We start from the raw sequence: 6,000 nt of genomic DNA on the forward strand, positions 1-6,000 counted from the left end.
GGGAAGAACATCATAACACCCAAACCACTAAACATCTCATAGGTCCCAAAGTTGTGACTTTGTCACCTTTTACTTTTGTGCTTATGAATCAATGTCCCATTTAAAGAATAGAATGAATGAAACAAATTTTAGTTCATATATTAGGATTTTGCTCATATATATTCAGAATTACTCTGAGCCTCTGGATGGGAAACATATTAATGTATGGAATCCTTGTATGAAAACTGCACTGGTTTCAGGTTCACTTATTTTATTTGGCAAGTTTTCTTTCATACCTAAGTCATGTCAAGGTTATTTTTGACATATTAGAATCATTACAATCCCCAATCCTACTTGTTAACAAAAATCCTAGTCTTGTATCTATCTACTCCACTTCCTTTTATTTTTCTCCAATTTCAGGCTCATGATTTCATCAGTATGGAAAAATTCGATTGACAGTGTAGATGTGCCTCTATTCTACAACATAAAGTCTTAGCTAGCTGCCCAGATCATGGAGAGGTTAAGAGACTCTGACAAGTCACACAACAAATATATGTCAGGGGTAGGACTTTGAACCTAAGTTTTCCCGAGTTCATGATATTATGACCTGTAGATGAGGAAGCTATGTGATACAGGCTTTGTTGGGTTATTTCCTACCATCTTCCATACTCTCACCACTTTTTCGATGTACAACAGAAATCTAATTTCTTTTATCTCAAGTAATATTCTTTTAGCTCCCAAGGGAGAAGATAGTTCAAGTCAGAGCCATGCCTTCTTTCCCATGCCCAATGGGCAGTTTTTTTTCCTCCAAGCTACAACCTTGAGTTGGAAAATAAATTAAAATTATTTTTAAAAGAAGGAATAAAGTAGAGATGGGTCAAATGTGGTAGTTGAAATTCTAAGCAGGCCAATCATTGAGAACTAGCCTGTGCTCATCTCTGTCTGTCTAAATCCCTGACTTTCTGTCTCTCTGTCTCTGTCTCTATCTGTCTGTCTTTCCCCTCCCCTGTTTCTCTCACATACATATGTGTATACTCATATGTTCCATATGTATATACATATAGAATACAACCACATGAACATTAATATATATTCTATATGTGGGATATTTATGTATACACATGCATATTCACATGCATTTTATAAACACATGTATGCATTTATGTATATTTTATATATAATTTTCCCTTAAATCAATGTAGAAAACTTGCCAGAACAAATTAACAATGAATGAATCAATTTCATCTCCCCACCTCTTTTAAACATTTTTTTCTTAATGCTTGCAATGGCATGTAGGTTTAATGGTGTATATAAGCCATCTTCTTAGATCTACACAACTAGTGTGAAGTGAATGTGGAACTACTTCTTTGTAGTGAATTATTTTCTGGGGGCTGCTGCTGTAATACTATATAAAAAGTGATATGTTCAGGGTCTCAGTGCAGTATAGCTTTGTAGGGATTTCTGTTTGGTTGATTTTGGTCTTCATGTTTAAGAATGTAGAGAACTCCCACATTAGAAAAACTACCCATCAGTTCTGATGAACAAATTTACAAGTATAGAGGGGAAATCATTAGATTTTCAAGCAGAAGACTGAGTTATCTTGGATTCAGTTTTTTCTTCTGTAAAATAAGGAAGATAGATTGGATGACCTTTAATATCTCTTTCATCTCTAAATTTATGATCCTGTGGCTACAATTTATAGTTTTAAAAAGTTTGCCTGGGGGTGGCACTCAGTGACTTGTCCATGGTCACATAGGTACAATATATCAGATGTAGGAAATGAAACCATGTTTTCTGACTCTAAAGCCAGTCACTTGCCCATTATACAATGCTGCTTTTCAAGTCTTGTAGATTGACTATATATAAATATATATCAGAGACTGACTTTGATAATCCTATGGGGAAAATTATTCCCTCTTTCCCTCCCTCCTTCCTTCNATGTTAATCAATTGGGAAATGGCTGAACAAGTTATGGTATATGAATGTGATGGAATACTATGGTGCTCTAATAAATGATGAACACAATGGTTTCAAAGAAACATGGGAAGACTTGTATGAACTGATGAAAAGTGAAGAAGAATAATCTATACAGTAACATCAATATTAGAAAGATAATCAACTTTAAAAGACATAGGAAGTCTGAGCAACACAATGATCCACCAAAATTCTGAAGGACTTATGATGAAACATGCTATTCTCCTCCAGGTAGAGAACTGATGGACTCAGAGTGCAGACTGAAGCATATTTTCTCCTTTCCTCCCTCCCTCCTTCCCTCCTTCTTTCCCTCCCTCTTTCCCTCCCTCTGTTCTTTCCTTCCTTCCTTCCTTCCTTCCCTCCTTCCTTCTCCTTCCCTCCCTCCTTTATTCTTTCCTTCCTTCCTTCTTTCCTTCCATCCTTTCTTCTTTCCATCCATCTTTCCTTCCTTCTATATTTCCTTCCTTCCTTCCTTCCTCCCTCCCTCCTTCCCTTCCTCCTTTCCTTCTTTCCCCTCTCCTCTTTTTCTTCTTGGAATTAAAGTGATCAGGAATGTCTGACTATTATAAATATTTGTCAAGTTCTAGGGTATCTTTTCACATATATAATAGATTGAATGACTCTTAAGAATTGGAAAGGTCCTTTTAGGTCATTAAGCCAACCCTACTTAGGTAATTAGGCCTATTTTACAAAGTCCCTGACGAATGGACATCTGTCATCTGCATGGAGAAGTGAAAGGAATTCACTACCTTCTCAGTCAGCCTATGCCACTAATGAATAGCTTGAATCATTAGAGTCATTAGAAAATTTTTTTCTATATTTTGAGCTTTTTTCAAAGCTCAGGACAAGCCTATTATATAAACTTATAAAATTTAAAAAGAATTTCTTTTAAAATAATTAACCATTCTACTTTTTGTCCATCTGGACTGACCTTTTCAATTAGTCCAAATTAGTGAGGCCTTATTTATTAGATTAAAAAGAAAACTTATTCATTTTTCCCATATACAATCCTTTTAAGCTAGCCTTTAATACTAAGAGATGATGAGATAAATCTGACCCTGAGGATTCTAGGGCCTGACTTTTAGTTAGAGGTACCTGTTCACATCATGGAAGATGGCTACAAAGCACTTAAGCTCTCTCAGATCTTTCTTTTTTTGAACTTAAGTCGAGATAGTAATACCTTGCTGTCTTCCTGCCTCACTAAAATCCTAAAAAGCTTGAAGAAATCATGCCTTAAGAATACTTTGGACTTCTGTGAAGAAAGGTGTTAAATTGGTTCTCATCTACAACATTACTAGCATGTGGATTTAAAAAAATGTAGCTTTAGAAATATGGAAGTTTTGCCAATTGTGACAGCCTCTTTTATTTTTAAAAAACAAATGAATCCAAAGGATGGAAAAGGTAAAATATTTTCATCTATTGTTATCTTCTCTCTCCCACAAAAATACCATTTTATTAATTTCAGGCAAAAAAAATATCTTGACCATGCTAATATTGCCAAATAGTAGGCAACTAGGGGCAATTTAAATCATTTCTGTTCCAATGGCTCAAACATCATTCTGGCGCATTTACAGTGTTAGTTGAAGGGTGAGGTTAAGAAGCTCAAGAGGCATAGAATTAAATAAAGCCCTTCAATACGTCTAAATGAGAAAAAAAGAAATTATCTGGCAGTGTTGCCCAGGTGATTTATCATAGCAGCCATCAATTTCAGAATAAAAGTGTACTATACAAAAAAAAATGCCAAAACTATTTCCATGGTAACATTTCCCAATCTCCATCTAATGAAATAAACTCAGAGAAGGGGGAGGGAAGAGAGAGAAAAAGAGAGAAAGAGAGGGAGAGACAGACAGAGAGACAGACAGACAGACATACAGAAAGAAAGATACAGAGAGTGTGAGATGATTATTACAGACAGAGATACAGAGACAGACAGAGAGATAGAAAGATAGAGACAGACAGATGGGCAGAGATACAGAGAGATAGAAAAAGAGGGAAAGAGAGAGATACAGAGAGATAGAGAGATTCAGAGAGATACAGAGAGAGTGAGAGAGATAATTGATACAGACAGAGATAAGAGACAGACAGAGATAGACAGAGACAGACAGAGATACAGAGATAGAGAGAGAGATAGAAAGAGAGGGAAAGAGAGAGACAGAATCAGAGACAGAGACAGCAGACAGGAAGTGAGAGACAGAGAGAAAAAGAAAGGCAGACAGAGACAGACAGACAGACAGAGATATAGAGATATATATAGAGAAAGATAGAAAGAGAGAGAGAGAGAGGGAGACAGAGAAAGAGAGAAAGAGACAGAGACAGACAGAGATAGACAGAGGCAGAGACAAAGAGATAGAGACAGAGCCAGAGACTGAGAGCCACAGCCAGAGCCAAAGATAGACAGAGAGACAGAGAGAGAGAGAGAGAGAGACAGAGAGAGAGAGAGAGAGAGAGAGAGAGAGAGAGAGAGAGAGAGAGAGAGAGAGAGAGAATCCCTCGAATCTAAGACACATGAAAATTATAGGCATGTGAAGAAAATAAGAAGGGACCCCATAATAAATGCTAATAATAGCTAGCATTATATAGTGCTTTAAGGTTTGAAAGGTGCCTTACATATTTGATCCTCATAACAACCCTATAACCTAGGTGCTATTCTTTTGTCTCCATTTTACAAATGAGGAAATGGGCTGAGGGAGACAGATTTTTGAAATCAGGTCTTTCAGTCTTGAAACTGTTTAGGGTTCTATATAGTATGTAAAGCTGTCTCATGGCAGTCAAAATGTTTAAATATTCCTCGTTAAAATTAATTAATCAAAAAGAATGTTCTTCCTTAATGTTCTTCTTTAGTAAGTCATTGTGGTGTGGAGGTAACCTTGACTTCCCAAAGGCTATGCCATTAAAGCACAGACCCTATGACACTGAAAGTCTTCCAGTTTTGCCCTAGAAATCATTTGAAAGAGTGCCTTTTTATACCCCAAAGAGATCATAAGGAAAAAGACTTGTACAAAAATATTTATAGCCACACTTTTTGTGGTGGTAAAAAACTGGAAAACAAGGGGCTGCCCTTCAATCGGGGAATAGCTGAGCAAATTGTGTTATATGCTGGTGATGGAATACTATTGTGCCCAAAGGAATAATGAAATGGAGGAATTTCATAATTCCTAAAGGGAAACAGTATATAACATGGTAAATAGTGAACTGGAAAGACCTCCAGGAATTGATGCAGAGTGAAAGGAGCAGAACCAGGAGAACATTGTACATAGAGACTGATACACTGTGGTAAAATCGAATGTAGTGGACTTCTTTACTAGCAACAATGCAATGATCCAGGACAACTCTTAGGGGCTTATGAGAAAGAACACTATTACATCCAGAGAAAGAACTGTGGGATTAGAAACACAGAAGAAAAACAACTGCCTGATCACATGGATTCATGGGAATATGATTGGGGATGTAGACTCTAAACTATCACCCTAGTGCAAATATCAATAATATGGAAATAGGTCTTGATCAATGACACATGTAAAACCCAGTGGAATTGTGTGTTGGCTATGGGATGGGGTGGGAGGAGGGGAATGATAGAGCATAAATCCTATAATCATGGAAAAATATTCCAAATTAATTAATAAAATAAAGATCTTTTAAAAAAAAGAAAGAAAGAATGTCTTTTATCTGAGAGGTACCTAGCTCATTTGAAAGGAGTTTATCACCAGGTTGGTATAGGATGATGAATGTTTTTGGCCACAATAATTCCTAAAGGGAAACAGTATAACATGGTAAATAATCCTGAATTCAAGTCCTGCTTCTGTTACATTTTGCTCTGTGTCCTCAAGCAATTCTTGTAGCCTCTTTAGTGCTTTAGGAGACAAGTTTTGGAGAAGGTGCTGATTTGCATGGGTAGAGAAAGTTTTCCCATCTGAAAGCCAATTAATTCCAATGAAATCAGAGACCCTATCCCTAACCAATATCCTTTGGAGATACTAAGACCAAGGCCAAAGCATCTCAGGAGAGCTGGCATCCCAACATATTTGGGTATGCAGAAACCTCAATACC

The sequence above is a fragment of the Gracilinanus agilis genome, chromosome 2, assembly GCF_016433145.1.
Source record: "Gracilinanus agilis isolate LMUSP501 chromosome 2, AgileGrace, whole genome shotgun sequence".
NCBI lineage: Eukaryota > Metazoa > Chordata > Mammalia > Didelphimorphia > Didelphidae > Gracilinanus > Gracilinanus agilis.